Genomic DNA, 21,351 nt, shown 5'->3' with positions numbered 1-21,351 from the left:
CCGGCAACGACAGGAACAGTTCGTCACCGCGTTATCGGAAAAACAAAGGGAGAGTAATGAACAGATAGCGGGAAAGCTTGGTGACATTACGCAACAACTAAGTGCTCTTCCTGTTCAAATACAGCTTACATCTGAACGTATTGGGCAAGTCGAAGAAGCACAACAGGGTCTAGTGTCCAAGCAGACTGTCCTTGAGTCCGATGTAGGCGTGTTGAAGGATCAAGTGACCGAACTTTCGCAGGACATTTCTGGTCTGCGGACCCAGCTAAAGGAGACTGTGACGGAGACACACACAAACCTACAAAACGACATTGCAGACCTTCGGCAGCGTGTGACAAATTTAGTTGTTCGAGAGGAAACTGTTACCCCTCCCGTAGGCGAAAACATGGGCCACAACATTACCTCGTCGCATTGCAGAAATGTACTTACAACAGCAGTCGTTGCACATTGAGAGAGATCATCGACCTTCTGTGCGCGAGTCCGTACCTGCTCGAGAAGCAGTTCGTGTTGGACAGTACGACGTTGACAAACGACGAGTAAATGATGAAGTGTCCGATTCAGATAGTGCCCCTTTAAGAGAGTGGAATATTTGTTTGCCACGCATGACAGACATAAATCAGTTACCAAAATTTGACAGAAACATTGAAGCGTTCTCAGCGGAGAAATATCTGACAGACCTAAACCTTAGCTTTTGCCTAATGCATGTACCTTATGAGTGTCGAGTAGGTTTGCTGTCTCGAATCTTTGTGGGAACGGCTGAACATTGGCTTTCCACGAACCGTGACCAGTTCCGAAACTATGAGGACTTTTGTAAACAGTTCCGGGCACAGTTTGCTTCCCTGGAAGCTAAACAACGACAACTTGCTGCTTTGCGACGGCGTCGTTATTCTAGGCAAACTAATTCATCCATGGAAAGTTACGCCTGGAGTACCTACGCTGCTTTCAAGAACCTGTCTGACAGTTTACGAGAAAATGAAGTGACTTTGATAATCGAACAGCTCCCTTTTCGAGTGCGACATCTGTGCCTTGCCAACGCTCCTAGGAATATTCGTGACCTGACAACATTTCTTAAAAGTTAGGAAGTGTGTGAAGAACCGATGGGTTGGCAAACGTATGACAACACGGTTGGCGTACGACGACAGGAAGACTCTAACTTTCGTCGTACACAAAATAACAGAGCTCCACAAGTAAGAATGGTAAGACAAAATAACCGTCCTAACAATCAAAACCAAAATTCATTTCATCCGTTCAATACTTCTCGACGGCAGAATCAATAGAACTGGACATCTCAAACAGATGAGCGGTCAGAAAGAACGAGGCAATGGACACCACCTGCTCGTCGACGACAGCTATACAGGCCGAGTTACCAACGGTCAAGATCGGACTCTCCCCGTCATAACCCGATGGTGCACGCTGAAACAAACACTGATGAGCTGCCGTTAAATCACGAACAGCAACAGGCCATAAAATGACACTCGAAACTACTACTGGAACATGAATCAAGCAGGTGGGAATTCTGCGGAAAACTCTCACCTTGCTTAATTGATCAGTTCCGTGTTGGGCAAGGGCATCTTGAGGAGCTATCCCACGTTACTGATCCCAGATCTTTTGGAGTGACCACGACGATTGATTTAACTGAAACTGAAAAGGCTGTGATCCGAGGTGCCGTATTTAAAATTCAAAATTTATCTTCAAATAGCACCACTCCGATCGTGAATAGTAACATCGCTGGACTTCCGGTATCTTGTGTCATCGACACCGGAAGCGAGGTATCATTGTTGAATTATGAAATGTGGGAACGTTTAGTGCAGAAATTCAGTGGTATGACACTTACAAAAGAACCACAAGTTAGGCTGACAGACTTTACAGGAAAACAGCACGTACGTGTGTGTGGAAAATGAAAACTTACAATATCATTTGATGGACAGGAAGTTCAAGTAGACATTTTTGTGATTAAAAATATTCCGGCAGATATGTTTTTAGGAGTTCCGTTTCTGCGTGACTACAAGGCTAATGTGGACTTTCAAACCAATCAGCTGATACTTCGCCTCGATGATGAATCATCCTTGTCTCAGAATATAGTTTTTAACGTGGATGCAAATGAGCAAAGGAAGGCTGTGCGCCACGTTCAGTATGACAAGTGGATGGCTAGTGAGGAGGATTTGAAGTGCAAGGTCGATGAAAGTATTACTTCGAGTTTTTCAGAACGAAAGGAACTGTTAGATTTAATTTTAAAATATCAACCGATGTTTTCTGACAGACCAGGAACGGTCAAAGGACTGGAATGTGAAATAAATTTAATAGATCAAATTCCTGTATTTCGGAAGCCTTATCCCATCGCTAAACGTGCTGCACTCAACAAGGAATTAGAACAGTGGAAGGAATGGAGAGTTATTCAAGAAATGTTTTATTGCGCCTTTATTGTCGACACGAATCACCGATTGTGGTCTAATTTCATCATTGATATTGTTTTGGCTCCCAAGCATTCTATCTCGCAAGTCATCCAACCCTTGCCCGACAACACACAGATGGATGCATTTTGAATGAAGGAAGGAATCTCGCAAGTGCAAATGAACTTATAGATTCAATTGTTGTTTTGTTCTTTATATTACTCAATACTGTCGAACAAAAGAATCCATTCTTAGGTTGAAATTCAAGAAAGAAAGAACTGAGAGAATAAGAAAGATATGTTTATTCCTCTTCAAAACAAGAACGTGCTTTTTCTGTAAAAGCCTGTAACAATGACTGAAGCTTGCGACTGTAATTTCCTGTAAATATTTGTAGGTTTTCTTTTGTTTTGTTTTCTTTGGTGGAGAAGCATGACTTCTAACAATGCTAAGATTGGTAAATTTTTCTCATGTTCGGCGATGGTTGTCAAAGTGTCGACAACTTTTCCCTTTGTAATTGTTTTCTGTGATTGTAGAACCGCTTGTATTTACGAATCGTAAATCCTAGTTATAGTTTCTAATGTAAAAGGGTAGAATATTTTGACTGTCAAAGAAAAACACGAATTACGTGAATTACGTGCTTTGAATGAAACAACAAGATATTTAAAGATGGAAAGTTTTTGTTTTTTTTGTGTACAAGAATGGAATAGTACACTATAAGGCGTATGGTTTTAGAAGGAACATGAGTTCAGCCAATACACTGCCAGCGCTCTTGCGCTGTTGTCAAACCAACTGCTAGCGAAAGGGGAACAGATAATTCGTTGTGTCCAATATTCAACTTTTTATATGTAATGCATGCACGTGATATTTGAGTACAATGAAATATATAGTGAAGAATTCTACACAGGATTATATCATATCACTGCAGCATATAAGAGAAACTCGTACGTGAAAGAAGTTTGAAGGTATTTATTATAGAGGAACTGCAAGGCCATCATTATCATCGCTCGTTTCTGTTTTCTGGCATGTTTCCCAGGAGATTTGAATAGGGGGTCACCAGTTTCTGTGATAGATACTTTACCCTATTTTATATTACGCAACACAGTAAAAACAAATACACCACATGCTTTAGCTGTAAGTTCTCGACTCTGAGAAAACACTGTTTCAGCACGCACTTCTTCCGACGCCAATTCATTGAAGTAAGAATATACTTTAAAAGTAAGATTTCTATCTTGTTAACGTAATATTTTACCCTCGGTGCCTGTACTACTGGGGCCTCCCCGATGGCGCAGTGGTAGCGTCGTCGCCTTGTAATCAAGGGGTCCTGGGTTCGATACCCGGTGGAGGCACAAGTGGTTCGGATCCCACTTTAAAAACTGCAGGTCCAGTCCCGATTAGCCTTACTGTGCATAAAGTGGACTTAAAACAACAAATCAATCCAATCAGTCCTGTACTACTGGTCTACGTTTCGACATAAACATCCATGTCCAGGCCGGGATTCGAACCCGGGACCCCTGGCGTTGTAGCGCGATATGCTAACCACTGCACCATAGGGGCTGGCGTGACATTATTGAATAACACTCACGGAACACACACCATTGCACAACTATCGAACATAAGGACGCGCGCTACGACACCAGGGGTTCCGGGTTCGAATCCAGGCCCGGGCATAGGTGTTTGTAAGTTTCTCTTCATCAATTTCATCATATCACCACCCATCCTCATCTTCGCGATTAGCCAAAAGTGGCAGAAAAGTGAAGTAAAATAAATCGAATCAATCAATGAATAAGGGCTGTATTGAATTCTCTCATAGCTGTTCTTCGTGGCTTACGAGTATAATTATCTTACACCGCCCTTGTTACAAAAACGCTGAACTGAAACTGACTTAACTGACTCGCAATGTTCGTGAACGCCCACAACAATGAAGGGTCATTGTGTATATTCAGCCGAATTTGACACCCATAGCTTTACCAAGACACAACAACTCAGCGGGGTCAACACGGTGGCAACGGAAAGAAAAACAGATGGGACACGGATGGAAAACGAAAGGGTCATTGTGTGTGTGTGTGTGTGTAGATACGTGTTGTTTCCCTTGTTTCTTTGAGAACCGATAACTTCGGCTGTAGGCGACGGAAATTCATGGGACTTGGACGATCATGTTCAAAATGTCGTGCTCCATCTTATAATTAACCTTAAAGTGGCAAGTTTTATGCAAACTTCTTGCACGCAAGAAAAAATGCAGAACACAGCGTTTAACTTGTGCGCCGCAGTCTCCTAACTGTACAACGTTGCACTCCTGCCATTGGCTGGTCGCCAAGCACACGCTCTCAGTAGCTCCGCCCGATATCGCTTCTAAAAACGTGCGTCGTATAACTTTGGTTTGTTATCCCCATAATCTGTTTATTGTGAATACGTTGCAAAACATTTGTGTAATCAATGTTAAGATACTTCGTTGTTAGCATGTTTTCTGGCACAGACAAGTTTTATATTTGTTTTATATACAAACAAAAATACTTTTCTTCGCTTTTCTCAGTAAAGATTTTTTTATTTGGAAGAGGGGGGGATATTGTAATGACCCCGAGTTTGCCATTACTTCGTGGTTTTATATTATTATTATTATTATATCATATTATTATTTCATGCTTATTATAGTTGAACGTATTATACAGTAAATAATTCATATATATATATTCATAAATATATTAATGCCTTCAGCCAATTTTCCAATATGGCCACCTTTATAATCAACATTATACACTGAAATATCTACAAGTATGAATAGCGGCAAATTTAAACAATTTATATAGTTTCAATATTAATCGTTTCATTTGCTTTTAAATATTCTAAAGATTGTGTAAGTTTCATTTTAATCAAGTTAGTGAAGCCTAAGTTAATAATTTCTGAGTTAAATTCTTTATATCTATTTGTTGTTTCATGTTTCTGGCAAACGCCGTTCGTTTCTCTTATATTTTGAAAGCCATTGTTGATTTATTTAAACTCTTGTGGTGTGAGAAGATCACGTGCTTTTCATTGCATTGTTGCCACCACATACCTAAATTCACTGTGCCAGATTACTGTACATTTCTAATATATTACTGTTGGCTTTTATCAAACTTCCTAGTATTAAAAGGTTATTGTGTCTGGTAACACTGTGTAACTGAGGAGGTGTTTTCGCCTTCCAGAAAAACGGTTAGTAGTCGCGCGGAGAGATTTGAAGTAGCAAGAGGTGCTTTGCGTTACGTGAAAGATAGGCTTACGCATCTCGTGCTGTACCGTTCAAAAGTATTTGAATTGTAATTTTAGTATTACATGATATACGTGCGTGTCTATAATAAACATAAATTTGAACATATTGTGTTTTTTCTTTATTTCGAAAGTGTATTTCGTACTTGTGGATACCTGCATCAGGAGGACAACCTCGTGGATTGTCATTAGACTTCACCTGTGGATCCAAAGGGAAGGAACGCAGTAACTCAGCCCGAACTCTGGGATTATCTAGCATGCTCTGCTGAGCTTATAAGGTAAGTGTACTTGTGAAGTGCACCGCTACACGGGACGTAGCAATCTGGAACAATGAATGAAACAGCAATAGCAATAATAATAATAAATTTAAAAGAAAAATTATGAAATTTAGAATGCTAATAGTTATAATAACTTACATGAACAGAATTGCCAATTATTGCAATGGATATATGTATATTTTTAACAGAAAAGTTGCTTGTGATTATGTGCTTAGCTGCCTTGCTAGTAGATGAAGTTTTTTTTTAGTTTTTCTAAACTGCTTATGACACTGGATGGATATTAGGTTGGAAGGGAATTCCAGTCTTTGGTGGCAGATATGGTGTACGATCTTCCATAGGTTGTATTATGAACTGGAACTGACAATAAATTTTTCCGTCGCGTTTCATGTTGATGCCTGCTCAAATTTGTATTCATTTTCTCAAAGATATCCAGGTTGTTTGCTGCTTAGTACTGTGTTAAAATTAGTAACTGATATTTAGTGAAATTCTTTGTGTTAAGCCAGTTCAAACGGTGTAAGTATTTTGGAATGTGGGTCCCTGTTTTTTTAGCTTGTAAATGAATGTCATACGTACATTCTGTAGTTTTTGTAGCTTATTAGATATGGAGCTGCTTGCATGGTTCCATAGATTAATCGTGATAATACTAGGCTTTCACAGAATTTTTTCTTAACCTCAGTGACTACAATATTCTTTAAGGGGTACAAGGCTGGAACAGATTTGTTGGCTTTCTTTATCTGCGTTGAGATATGATCTGACCATTCTATGTGGGAATCCACGAAAAAGCCTAGGTTATTAATGGTCTTTTGTAAAGTTAATGTGTAGTTATTCAATTTAGGAAGTATCATGTGATCTGTGCTTTCACTTAGCTTTTTCTCAATAAATTTGGATCCTATATTGATGAATTCATGTGATGTGTGTGAAGTGCTATTACTTCCCCCCTTTACACAAAAGCATTTTCCTTTGCGTTTATGTCATGAACAAAATGTTACCATGTAAAGTGTAATATCATTTCAGATTCCGTTTCATATTTCATGACATTTCTCAAGGGTAGAACCCATCCTATTTCCATAATATTTTTTTTGTAGCATAACCAATCAGAAGCGACCTCTAGGTCACAAGTGCAGATGTAATGCCAGCCGTGTGAGATGTAAAATATTATTTCCTATACAACGTTCGCAGGTACAAAGCAGTGGCGCTGCTTAAATACGTACAGTATGATGTCTGACTACCATGCGAGACACCCGGGTTCGATCCCCAGTGTGGGAGAGCCGGGATTTTTCCATTTGTTCAAGTGGCTCACCCAGGAAACTGTGTTGGTGGTAAAGACTGCCAGGTGCATGGTGTTGATCACATCACCCCCCCACCTTCAGTCATGATCAAGAAAGTGTGTGACCCTAACTCCACACCCTCTATATGCCTTCATGGCAAAGTGCAAAGCACAGGGGAGAGCACTTTACTTACATTTACAGTACACACATGGGAGAATATTTTCGTTATTTCAATTGTAAACAATGAGCACTCACAATATATGGTGTAACTCAACGTGCCTTTCGTGCTGTATTGTATTATACATTGTAATTACAGAAACTAACTGAAAAGTTACATGAAATGCTTCCGTGTAAAGTACTGCTTGCTATAAAATTCTTGGAAGCATTTACATAGAATTAATGCTAGCAAAAATATTAATGCTTTCATCGAAAGCGGGCCTTAGCATTAGAATGTTTATATGGCTCTTAGCATTAAAATAATGCTAAACTTGAAACCCCTTTTATGCCTTGCATGAAAATTGATCAGTACACAGTGTTTGAGACTAAACCAAGAATGAATGCTCACTGGGAAATGTGGATGCTTGGGCAAACTACTTTTCAAATCATAGTTTCTGCAGTAAATAATACGTAACTAAATCACAACAGCATGAACTTCGGCCATTAGTTTCTCAATGCTTCAAACTCACTTGTACAATCATTTCCAGTATTTTTAAAGCACTTCCTAAGACTCCTATAAAACTTGCAAGACTCGTTAGACATTTGGAACTATTACCCAAGGGAGGACCAAAGTTCAAGATATTCCACCACCTTTCTGTCCAGGGTGGTGGGAATTATGCATATTTTTTTCTCTGTAAACGTGAAAAATTGCAACTTTTATTAATGCAAATCCCATTGAATTTATGAATATGCTCTGAGTCACGTTTTTCACAATTTATTTTTTATTTTTATCAAAGAAGGAAAAGAATGCTGCATGGAAAATAAAACAGGATTCTCTTAATCTGTTTACTTTGTTAGTGTTCTTTGCATAACAATCTGTCTGATGGATGGAAGATTATTACAAGATATATCTTAAAGTGGATTTGGAAAATTTGAGTTTGAAATTCTTATGCAATTAACAATTTGGCAAAGGTTATGACTTGTGCTTGTAATCATAGGCGTGTGTATGGGGAGGCAAAGGGGGGGGGGAGGGGGCAATTGCCCCGCTAATCATGAACGTCCACAGATTCTTTCCACTGAGGGACAAGCAAGGTATTTTTCCAATGGGGCATATTACCCACTCAAGGAACAGCACTTGAATTTGGAGTTATGGCATTACTGTAAGTTACTATGACTGAAATCAAATTATACGTGTGATGATATGTATTTTTAGGTTGACATTCGTTTTCTAAAGGGAGAGGTATGACCATCCTTGCCCCCCTTCCAGAGGTCCGTGTACCTACATTATCATACTTTCACCTATAAATTTAGTGTAGAGGAATGTTATCGCCGTTATTAAATGATATTATGCTCTTAAAGAAAATCAAGTATTTTCAAGTCGATTAGCAACTATGGGGGAAGGGGGTGCAGTGGCGAAACCACAGGGGGCAATGGGCATTGCTCCTCCCCAATCCTGCACAGAAATCAATTCTATGGGGGCAAACATTGAGGTAAAACATAGCAAGACTAGTAGAATCTACGAGTAGCAGGACAAAAGGATACTCAAAATGAAATTAGTTTTCACGTCTTTCTTGCATTATTCCTTCTAGACAGCCAAGAGCACCTGGTGGGGGCTCAAAGGTGCAATTGCCCCCTCGATATCAAATTTTATGCAAATTCAAATACATTTCGTAAAATTTTCAAGCTCGCTTCGCTTGCACTTTGTGCTTTTTTTTTTTTTCGTATTATAAAGTTCAGAGCCTTAGCTAGGGGTTGATGTGAGTTGGCCCTGGGCGCCGAACTATCTAAATGAAGAAAATTGTAAATGAGAATGCCATGGCCCGTATGATATTTTTTTGTGCCATATTAAATCAATATTGTTTTCGGTTTGCAGAAATTTGGATCTAAAAATTTTCTTGCTAAGTACTTCGGACTCTTGCTGCTAAAGTTTTGTCTTAAATGCATGAGCACAATTGTTTGGAGGAAAAGGAGTGCCTCACATTTCAGAGATTATTTATTTATTTTCAGAAATAACATCACACTCTACACCCGTAAGAGTCCTGCCTGGCAAGGGAGAATCAAATTTATAGTAAATTACGTAATCAAACAAAAAGTGTGGAGAGAAATAGGAACCCTGGAGGAATTGAAGGCGTTGGTGGAAGAGTATTGGGAAGAAGTGAGTAAAAAGGGGAAGGATCTAACATCATACCGCTCCCACAACAGTAGGAGATGTGCCAGGAGCTAGATACAGTAACTGAAGATTTCGAGTGGCTGGGGGAATTATTCCTCAGCTGCAAGGAGTGGAGAGTTTTTGACGACGAAGACCAATAAGGTAAGTGACCAAAATTTCTTAATAATAAATTTTCAAATTATAACATTTCTGGTAGTCAACACTGTTAAAATTTGGAACGGCCAACGGTGCCGTGGCAATTTTTGCTGCACTTGCCTGTGCTAATCGCCGAGGTTAGCCTGGGGCATGTTGCTGTAAATTCTGATTAATCTATGTGTATAAAATGCTAAAATTGCCCTTTTATCAGTGCATAAATGCAACGGTTATGGCAAAATTTGATCTATGTGAAACTGAAATATCCCTAACATAGTTGATATGATTTCTAATGTAAAAAACAATTTCTGATGGCTATATCCTTAACTAAAACTGGCCCCTTGAAATTTTAATGAGCGAACGCCACTGGATCGGAAAAATATGCATAGTCTAAAGTTTTCGTTGTCGTCTCCGTGTTAATTCTTTGCTGTGCTTCTAGCACACTCTGGAGGAACTCCGAGGTGATAAAAACAATTTGCAAACTCAGCGGGCGATGTATTTCCACTTAGCGTTGCATTCCGACGTTGCTTGGAGGGCTTCAATGCATGAAGAAAAGCTGGCTGGATTGTTGCAGTGTTCGGCAAGTTCGGATTCTGTCGGAATAGCGGGAGGAAGAATCGTCGCATCGAGCAACGAGCAAAAAAAAATTATCCTGCTTGGAAGCTAAAAATACAATGGGAGGAAGGAAGTGAGAAGGAAATAGAGCGCTAGGATTCACTGCGTGACGCGTTAATGTTCATAAAACTTTAAGTTACTATGAACAAAGTCTAGTAAAAGCTGTTCAGGTCGAGAGAAAGAGAAGGACTCGGGAATGCGATTGTAGCGAGGAGGTGGGAAAGGGGAAAATTGTCAAACTTTCAGTGCACTGGTGCAAAACTCGAAAACTTCCGTAATTGCATAATAACGACGACTTGGGAGGATGCAAGTAAAAATAAGGGAGTAATAAACTGTACATAAAATACAATCGGACTTCAATAATGGATTCTTACTTACAAAAAAAAAATACTTAATATATATAAAAAAAATTTAGGCAAACGTATAGTCATAAAAAATATGATCAGTAAAAGATACAACAGGTTCGGGAACCTGAGAATTTGGCTTAGTTTCGGCTTTTTGAGTAAAACTTGGAGCATTTTCGACTTTTACTGTAGGCTGACTTTCAAATAAATCTTTTACTTTTGCAATTGGCTGAACACACTTTGCGGCTGTTTTGATCAAAACTTGGACCATTGCTTACGGCAAACTTCTGAACTTTATCTTTGACAGATACAATATTTTTAGGCAAATGTAAAATGCCGTCTTTAATAACTACAATATTTCGGGATGGATCTTGAACTTCTTCTTTTACACTTTGCTGAATAATACGAAATGAAGGGAGGGGTGGAGCTTTTGGTGGGTGAATTACATTTAACTGTACAACTTCAACAAGTGATGCAACATCATATTATTAACATTAATAATATAAACATTAATTAATTGTGGGAGTGAGTGATACGGTATTATCAAGTTCAGAGCCGTAGCTAGGGGTTGATGTGAGTTGGCCCTGGGCGCTGAACTATCTAAATGAAAAAAATTGTAAATGAGAATGCCATGGCCCCTATGATATTTTTTGTGCCATAGTAAATCAATATTGTTTTCGGTTTGCAGAAATTTGGATCCAAAAATTTTCTTGCTAAGTACTTCGGACTCTTGTTGCTAAACAGTTTTGTCTTAAATGCATGAACACAATTATTTGGAGGAAAAGGAGTGCCTCACATTTCGGAGATTATTTATTTATTTTCAGAAATAACATCACACTCTACACCCACCTGGCCCGTGGAGTTCTGCCTGGCAAAGGCGAATCAAATTTATAGTAAATTACGTAATCAAACAAAAAGTGTGGAGAGAAATAGGAAGCCTGGAGGAATTGAAGGCGTTGGTGGAAGAGTATTGGGAAGAAGTGAGTAAAAAGGGGAAGGATCTAACATCATACCGCTCCCACAACAGTAGGAAATACACCCGTTTTTGCCAGGAGACAGTAACTGAAGATTTGGAGTGGCTGGGGAAATTATTCCTCAGCTGCAAGGAGTGGAGAGTTTTTGACGACGAAGACCAATAAGGTAAGTGACCAAAATTTCTTAATAATAAATTTTCAAATTATAACATTTCTGGTAGTCAACACTTAAAATTTGGAAAGGCTAACTGTGCCGTGGCGATTTTTGCTGCACATGCCTTTGCTAATCGCCGAGGCTAGTTTTTCAGCGCATGATAACCGTCGCTGCGCTTAAACTTACAGAACGATTATCAATGCAAATAAAATTGCGTAATTAACGATAACCGTTATAATTAAAATAAATACAATGCAGGTGCAGAAAATCTCACTACTTCCTTCACCATTTTAGTACTTATTATTTCTCGTTGCTATGGTTGCATCAATTTCATTTCTTGTATTTTATACAGCGTGATAAGATGATTATAACAATATATATAAAACAAACATGCATAAGTTAAAAACAACATCAATAACATAAATAATATTAACTTTGAACATGACAGTTTGAGAATAGGACAGTCTCAATCTCTCCCCTTCCCCTGGAAATAAAAATGAACATAACATTTTTTTTTTACATAATATATATGATTTGAGTCCTGCTTTTAATATACACTCGTCAGGATAATGAGAAAGTTCACTTGACATAATGAACCAATTTACAAATTTACAATACTTTTTTCACTAAAGTTCTGAAAATGTCATCTTAGTGTTCGAATTTACAGCTTATGCATCACTTCATGACAATTACATTAGTTTAAGCAATTCTTCTTTTTTTTCATCAGAACAATTAAATTTCTTGATATTTGACAAGTTCTGCCTTGTTGTTATCTTCTTTCCGTCCATAGACATCAAAATTGTATAATTGTTTTTCACAGCATCAACTACATAGGGTCCAAGCCATAATTCCATAAACTTATGAATTTTCTTGTTAATTGCACTAGTACTATGTTCATGGTTTTTCACTAAAACAATATCACCTGGAACTATCTTCAATTTATTTGCATCACACTCAATAGGTTTGGGCTTATATCTTTCCTTAATACGTGCTTTGGCGATAAAACACTTGTGTTTCCAGGGCACAAACTTTAAATCATCTGGCCAGTTAATTTGATTGAGAATTGAATCTTTTAATTCGTGATGAAGGAAAAGTTCACTAGGTGTGAAACCTGTTATTTCCGAAACTGAATTATTTAGAAGTCCTGTTACATGATTCAAATATTTTACCAGTCCTGATGATTTTGCGAAGTATATAATCGTAACAATCGTATTAACTCTTTGTTGTACCTTTCCACCGGATTTGCGAAGGGCGAATAAACTGATGTGGTGATATGTTTTATGTTACAGTCATCCATATATAACTTCCATTCCTGTGATTTAAATTGGGTACCGTTATCTGATAATATTACCATACATGCTGGATAGTGGTAAAAATACTGGAGCTTGAATTTGTTAATTATTTCACGTGACGTTGCCTTCCTTAACGGATAAGCCATTAAAAATTTGGACATCGTGTCAACTATTGTTAATATGTAACTATATCCTTGTGATTTGGGTAACGGTCCAACAAGATCTATTGATAACATATCATGTGGAGTAGTAGAATATACATGCAATTCATCCTTACTAATTTTTGTGTGAGCTTGTTTAGTTTTTGTGTATGTTAGACAGTCGTTCAAATACTGCTTGATACTAACTTTCATTTTAGGCCAATAATATAAACTTCTGCACTTATTAAATAGTTTATAGTATCCAAAATGACCTTGTAAGTCATGTAATTTATGAAGAATTTTGGGTAAAACAATAATAGGCACTACAAGTTTCCACTTGTCTTCTTTCAAATGTTTCAGGAATAATATATTATCTTGAATCGAATATTGCCTTTTTATATTCTGTGACAAATTCCCATTTTGTAACTTTTGTACAATGGCACTGCAATAAGAATCCGAATTTTGACTTTCTTGCCAAAATGTTACACTATCTTCGTCAAGAAAATCAAGACTTATGTTATTTACATATAGTTCCGATAGAGTTGGAGAACCTGTACTTAAATCAGGATATCTGCTTAAAGCATCTGCAGCTTCATTAGATTTTCCCGGCACGTGATATACATTATAATCAAACATTTGTAATTTCAAACTCCAACGATTTAATCGTGGATTCAAAGTTTTAGTAGATTCTAGCCAAGATAAAGATTGGTGATCGGTAAACAATTTCACCTTAGTTCCAGCTATGTAAATGTAGAATTTTTCAAAAGCAAATAATATCGCTAAGCATTCAATCTCGTGAGTATTGTATGATAACTCATTGCCTTTAAGAGATCTACTAACGTATTGAATTATACGTGGTCCTTCTTCAGAATTTTCAGTTGAGTCTTGCCATAGAACAGCTCCTATTCCTTTCTTCGAACCGTCTGTGTTGACATTGAAAGGCTTCGTGAAATCTGGTTGATACAAAGCCTTTGGAGATATCAGACTTGCGGAGGTTTTCAAAAACTGAAGCATGAACATCATTCCATTGCCATTTTGATTCCTTTTCCAACAGATCATACAAAGGCTGTGCCATTTCAGCAAATCCTTCAATAAACTTTCGCCTCCAATTAGCTAATCCTAAGAACCTTCTCAAGGAGCGTTTGTTTGTTGGAATTGGAAAATTAATAATTGCTGAATTCTTTGCAGGATCAACCATAATTTTATCACCGGACACTATGTGTCCAAGGAAGCAGATTTCTTTGTAAGCAAACTTACATTTGGAAAATTTAATAGACATATTGACACCCTTTATCTTTTGTAAAACTAGTTCTACATGTTGCATATGTTGAGACCAATCTTTGCTGAAAATTAGAATATCATCCAAATAACAAACAACAAAATTTCTGCAATCGGTGGAGAATATTTTATTCATCCTGTCCTGGAACACTGAGACTGCTGATCGAATCCCAAACGGAAGATAGCGGAAAAGATATTGTCTGCCTCTATAAGAAAAAGTTGTGTAAGGATATGAATCTTCAGTCAACGGTATTTGAAAATAACCACATGATAAATCAATTGAAGAAAAGTAAGCACATCCTAGGAACCTCTGTAACATTTCGTTAATTGCTTCTACTCTCACTTGTGGAGAGATAACATGTTGATTAAGTTTCCTAAAATCGATCACAGGTCTCCAAAGACCTCCTTGCTTTGGCACTATATGTAGAGGGTTAAGATATGGTGAAGAATCTTGGTAAACAATTCCCTATTTCTCCCACTTGGAAAGCTCTTCTTCTAAAGGTATGGGTATGGGATAAGGTGTGCTTGTAATAGGTGTTACAGTTTCTAATTGAATCTTGTAAGGTTCAACAATTGCTTTTCTAGGTTTATCTGAAAATTGTACGTGATAATACGACAGAAGTTTGAATAAATCAGCTTTCTGCAAATTGTCTAAATTATCATTTCTAAAAACAGACTCATAAATGGACTTCTTAGCTGGCATATATTCTACATCATCATTCAAAGTTGACGCATCACGTAACAATCTACATGAATAACTTTCATTATCATTTAATGTATCTTCGGAACAAAAGTTAGACTTTGTACAATACTTCGAATCTTCTGTAGAAGAACATTGCCGAGTTAAAACAGAGGAAATTTCCTTTCCTTTATCATTTAGCAAACTTACATTCCCTTCTTTAAAATCAATTACAGCTTTATATTTCCTCAAAAATGAAACTCCTAAAATGACATCAGCATTCAACTCTTTAAGAACAAAAAATTCCATAGAAAAGTATTTGTTCTTTATCTGCAGATTAATCATTTTACTGCCAACAACTTTACACTTCTTGGATCCAGCGAAACCGGTGAGTTTTACATCTTCCACATTATCCAGTTTAATGTTGCCAATCAAAGACGATAGTTTACACCAAACGTCAAAATTTAGAACATTTGCCTGACTTCCCGAATCTATAATACAAACTACAGGTATTTGACAAATAATTCCATGAATAACTGGAACTTCAGTTAATGGAACCGGAATATCATAATCACTAACAGTCCACTCAGGTTCTTCTTCAAACCATTCCAATAAAAAATTCACTTTAGTGGTTCCGATATTAAGTCTTTATCATCACGTACATTCATAATTTCCTGTGTTTGAAATGAATTTAGTTCGTTCAAATTTGGCCTCTCTGAAAGAAAGCAGAGTGAACGAGGCACTTCCATCCGCTCCTTTAATTTAAATTTGTTGTTGATTGGTAAAGATGTTCCAATACCAGATTGTTGTGTAAAGGTCCTTGATACATTTCCAGAAGTTGAATTTGATGTTCCAGAAGTTGTAGATGCATTTTGTGGTTGTAATGAAGTCACATTAACAGGTTGACTGTAAGTAGGAGCGAGAGCAGGCTCACTTGAATACTGCGCTTGCCTATTGTAGAAAATTCTTCCATTCTGACTACTGTTAGGTAACTGAGAAGTTATAGCATTCTGATTATAATTCCTATTTGTAATGTCACCGGAACCAGAGTATGCATTATTTCTTTGGAATCTGAAATTATTTCTGTTATTATATGTAAATCCTGAATAGCCTCGATTATTTCTACGTCCTCTAAAACTACCATTGCTACCTCTAAACTGTCCATATCTTGAATTAGCATTGCCAAATTCATTAGTAAAAGGTACTTGAGCATCCATCGACGAAGTCTGAGTAGAAGATGAGCAAGTGTTTTTGGTGTGTTTAACATTAATTTGCTTGACACTAAATTTTGATTTCATACTGTCAGGATTCTTGTTGGGTTTAACCTTACTACTATTATCGGTTTCTTCCGGTAGGAAAATAAGTCCTCTTCTACTAGTTCGGACAACATCTAATTTCCTTAACATAGTTGTTAACTGGTCCATAGAACGTATCTCATGACAAGTTATGTTATTAGCTATATTATTTGGTAACTGGCTAATAACTAATTGAATAACATCCAATTCGTTTGGGTTCTCAACTAAATTGCAGTAATTTGAATATGTTTTCAACGCAAAGCTTTCTAAATCACCATGTACTGTAGGATCATACTTCCTGTTCCTTAATACTGATAACTGAGACTGTATTATTTCCGGACTTGCAAATTGTTTCATGAATTCCCTTTGAAAATGATCATATGAAAAAAACATACGTTTGTGAGTTCTATACCAGTACGCAGCTCTGTTGGTGAAACACTGCTGAATACTCTGTAGCCTTTTGTTAATTGGAATGCCCACAAGATCAAGCATAGAATTAAGATGTTCTAGATATTCTCGAGCCGATTGGTCTTCTATTTTCCCAGAAAATTTGGGTAAATGAGACAGTTCATTTATCTTTACATATCTGTTTCCTCTATCCCCAACAGTAATTACAGGTAAAGACGGAGAAATACAACGATCAAACTGACTTTGTGGATTATCACAGTAATTGTTATTTGTATTTGACTCATTAACACCAATTTCAGCATTTGGTCAACTTGTGCCAGTCATTAAATTTGCATTGCGCCTTTCACCTTGAAACCATGGTCTGCAAGCTTCATTCTGCAAGGAAGAAATATGACGAAACCCACACGTTTCACCAGGGACATTACTATGATGAACGACAGGGAGGTTAGGTTCTTGCGAGTATGTAAACATTTGATTTATGTAACTATTTTCACCATCAGCAGAACAACATTGTTGAACATTGGAATGTTTATCAATATTTGTAACGGTAGAATTCAATCTAGAAGTTGTCTGCATATTGTTAATCGCATAATTACTTATATCCTTAAACTGTACACTATTAGGTGACATATTATTTCGATAATGTTCCTCATTGCAGGTTGGAATAAATATTTTTTTTCGCTTCCAGCGAACATGATTTCGAACATGCGGTTCATCGAACGTTGTTTTCACATGGGTTGTTAAAGATTCATCAGATGAATAACTAGATGAATTAGTCACCCCCGAGTCAACTGCATTTCTAGCCCTTTCACGTGATGTCTTAGTTTGAGAACTATTTTGTGCAAGGGGAGGTTTCAAATTTCCTTTTGTGTTGCGTTGAAAATTTGCATAATTAGTTTGCAAAACATCAATACGAGATTCTATATGTTGAAACCTGTTATTACAATCAATGATACGTTCCAAAATGTACATTTTCCTTACCAGCAACTTCCAACGATGATAATCTATTATTAATATCAGTTATTTTGGATGAACATACTGTAATAGATTTATCGTATTCACTAATCAAATCTTTATTTATTAAAATTTGTTGTCCTTGAACGTCTTGTTCTGTTCGGATTTGAGAAATATTGCTATTTAAAATACTTCCCAAATGTTCATTTTTCTTGACACATTCAGAAGCTATTGAATCAAGTTGTGTTTTAACCTCAGAAGTCAAGTTGTCGAATCTTTGATTAACAGTATTAATTTCTTGTTGAACCGATTCAAATTTTGAAGTTATGTTACTATAAATATCCAATTCCAATTGTTCAAACTGAGACTTAATATTCTCATTAAACTCTGCAAATTCTTGACTAGATAGCTGTAACTGTAATTTCATATCTTGGTTAGCAAGATCCATTCGGGTTTTTAGTTCTTCATTAGACTGTTCTAACTGTAATTTCATTTCAGCATTAGACTGTTCTAACTGTGATTACATAGAATTTTCTAACTGAGATTTCATTTCAGCATTAGACTGTTCTAACTGCGATTTCATTGACTGTTCAAACTGCCATTTCATTTCAGCATTAGACTGTTCTAGTTTCGTCTTGAGGTCTTCATTAGAAGCGACCATTAGCAATTGAATACTCTTAACAGTACTTAACAAATCACCAAAATTCAGGTTAAGAGTTTCTAGATAAGCTGGCAAACTAAAAGGATCATAATTTGGTTTGCAACCTTTACAGTAATAATTTTCTAGTGTAGTCGAATAAATTGCCCAGTGAGTGACTGTAAGTTTGAGACAAGATATGTGATGCCATGACGAGCACTGTGTACACTGAAAATACCTCAAATCATTGTCAGGATCATCACAACAAGATAATTTGTCGGGTTTTGTAGAACAAACATCATGTTCTGTAGTATTCGCATTACTGGAAGCGACTACGGGATTACCAGCATCAAAGTAAGTAGTCATTGTATTAGCCTGAATGTTTGTTTCTTTACGCGACGATTTAGATTTACTTTGCTTTAACTTATCAGCCATTGTGATCTTCACACATATGACGATTCACTTAAGAAGTTACGTTATACAAGCACACTGAAGATTGTGACATAAGTCTTAATTCAGCATATGATAAAAATTCTGTTCCATTACAACAGACATTCTTACCACTGTCAGAAGATTGCACACTTTTTGAACAATCCTGGCTTCTGGGTCGCCACTCTTGATAACCGTCGCTGCGCTTAAACTTGCAGAACGATTATCAATGCAAATAAAATTGCGTAATTAACGAAAACCGTTATAATTAAAATAAATACAATGCAGGCACAGAAAATCTCACTACTTCCATTACCATTTTAGTACTTATTATTTCTCGTTGCTATGGTTACATCAGTTTCATTTCTTGTATTTTATACAGCGTGATAAGATGATTATAACAATATATATAAAACAAACATGCATAAGTTAAAAACAACATCAATAACATAAATAATATTAACTTTGAACATCACAGTTTGAGAATAGGACAGTCTCACGCACGACTGCAAAACTCTAAAACTTCCGTAATCACATAATGACGACGACTTGGGAGGGTGCAAGTAAAAATAAAGGACTAATAAACTGTACATAAAATACAACCGGACTTCAATAATGGATTCTTACTTACAGAAAAAAAGGAATACGTAATATATATAATAAAATTTTAGGCAAACGTACAGTAAAAGATACAACAGGTTCGGGAACCTGAGAATTTGGCTTACTTTCGGCTTTTTGAGTAAAACTTGGAGCATTTTCGACTTTTATTGTTGGCTGACTTTCAAATAAATCTTTTACTTTTGCAATTGGCTGTACACAGGGCAAACAAATAAATTCACTTTCAACTTTGCGGCTGTTTTGATCAAAACTTGGACCATTTCTTACGGCAAACTTCTGAACTTTATCTTTGACAGATACAATACAGGCCCGTAGCCAGGCAGGGGGGGGGGGGGGCTGAGACCCCCTGGAACTGCTGTGAGCTCGCCCTGGCATTGCCGTCAGCTCCCTTGGCATTCGGTAAAACTATTTTGTATAATTTGTTTCCAGTGAAGAGTGAAAATGTGGACAGCAGATATTATTTGCTCACAACTTTAGAGAAGAAGAAATTCACAGAGCATGAACAGCAGCGGCAAGTATTTAGAAGATTCTCTTCTCTGGACTTTAGATAGTTCCTTCATAGGAGGATTTCGCCACCTCTATTGCGACCTTCGGTTTATACAGAAATCTGTGACTTTGATGTCATTATGCAAATTCCCTCTGCATCTGCTCCCAAGTTTTGGGAATGAAGGGGTGTTTAATTGCTTCAGCCGGAGGTGGAATGTACTGTAGGTATGATTGAATATTGTCCATTTTTTTTGCATGATATAAATACGTATGTGTATTATCAAAATTAGTATGGAGGGACGATTTCAGTAGTATTTAATTAACACTTCAAGTGATATTTTAAAATACATAGAAAAATTTAGTATTTGTATATTTCTAAAATGTATGTAACTTAATGACCCCAACACACAAACAATTTGCCTTCATTTAATACTGTTAAACTTTGGAAAAATGGACTTGGTTTGCAAAGGCAAAGCCCCCCCCCCCCTGATAACCCTTGAGCCCCCCCTGGAGATCAATTCTAGCTACGGGCTTGATACAATATTTTTAGGCAAATGTAAAACGTCGTCTTTAATAACTACAATATTTCGGGATGGATCTTGAACTACTTCTTTTACACTTTGCTGAATAATACGAAACGAAGGGAGGGGTGGAGGTTTTGGCTGGTGAATTACATTTAACTGTACAACTTCAACAAGTGATGCAACATTATCATAAAACTGTTCCACAGGAGGTGGATCATTTTAAAGCTCACTTAAAGATAAATCATTGGTACGCTCTTGGTCATAAGTAACAGATTTCTTGTGTTGACATTTATAGTAACAAATTATGAAAATTACAAAAATACTAATAATAAATGTTGCTAATAATAAACTCGTAATAATAATATGAGGATATTCAAAAGATTTCTGCAGCAGATGGATAAAATTTGAGGCTTTTACGTATGGAAGATATCCGTTAAACATAACTAAAATCGCATGACTTTCATGTTGCTAAGCAACAAAACAAACAGTTCTTCAAAACTAAAACTTATTTTCATCCTGCCTAGTTTAAATTATTAGATATTTTAACTCAACTTATTTATTTCTGAATCTCGGCTCAATTTATTTACCTGATGTAATTTATTTATTTTCTAAATTTTTAGGCACTGTTTATTGACTTATTTTACAATTACTGCAAACTTATCTTATTTACTCTCAGGCGTTATCTTTATTTTTAAATACTTAAAATTCAATCAAACCTTACTGAGGTACAAGGTAATGGGAAAATTAAAATTGATTTACTCCTGACTACCTGAAATAAAATTATTATTATTATTTATGCAATATTTAAATGCATTTAAATACTAACATCACTAAAACTTGAAAAATCTATAATTCTCTCAACTCATTCTAAAATACACTTAGCATATTAT

General features: G+C 36.7%; 1 long non-coding RNA gene across 3 annotated transcripts in view; it reads left to right on the top strand.

Moving 5' to 3' along the window:
* Window positions 1-21,351, top strand: part of LOC145996470 (uncharacterized) — a 66,982-nt gene that overhangs the window by 6,884 nt on the left and 38,747 nt on the right. The window contains exons 3-5 of one of the 3 annotated variants that reach the window (XR_014442779.1): window positions 9,340-9,643; window positions 11,418-11,733; window positions 17,113-17,272. This is a non-coding gene — a long non-coding RNA (uncharacterized LOC145996470). Of the gene's footprint in view, window positions 1-5,768; window positions 5,909-9,339; window positions 9,644-11,417; window positions 11,734-17,112; window positions 17,273-21,351 lie in introns of those variants that run through there. The other 2 variants (XR_014442778.1, XR_014442777.1) reach the window with 2 other exon arrangements.

The sequence above is a fragment of the Lepisma saccharinum genome, chromosome 12, assembly GCF_977018435.1.
Source record: "Lepisma saccharinum chromosome 12, izLepSacc3.1, whole genome shotgun sequence".
NCBI lineage: Eukaryota > Metazoa > Arthropoda > Insecta > Zygentoma > Lepismatidae > Lepisma > Lepisma saccharinum.
The sequence above is the reverse complement of the archived record's forward strand: the minus strand, read 5'-3'. Positions and strand labels throughout refer to the sequence as shown.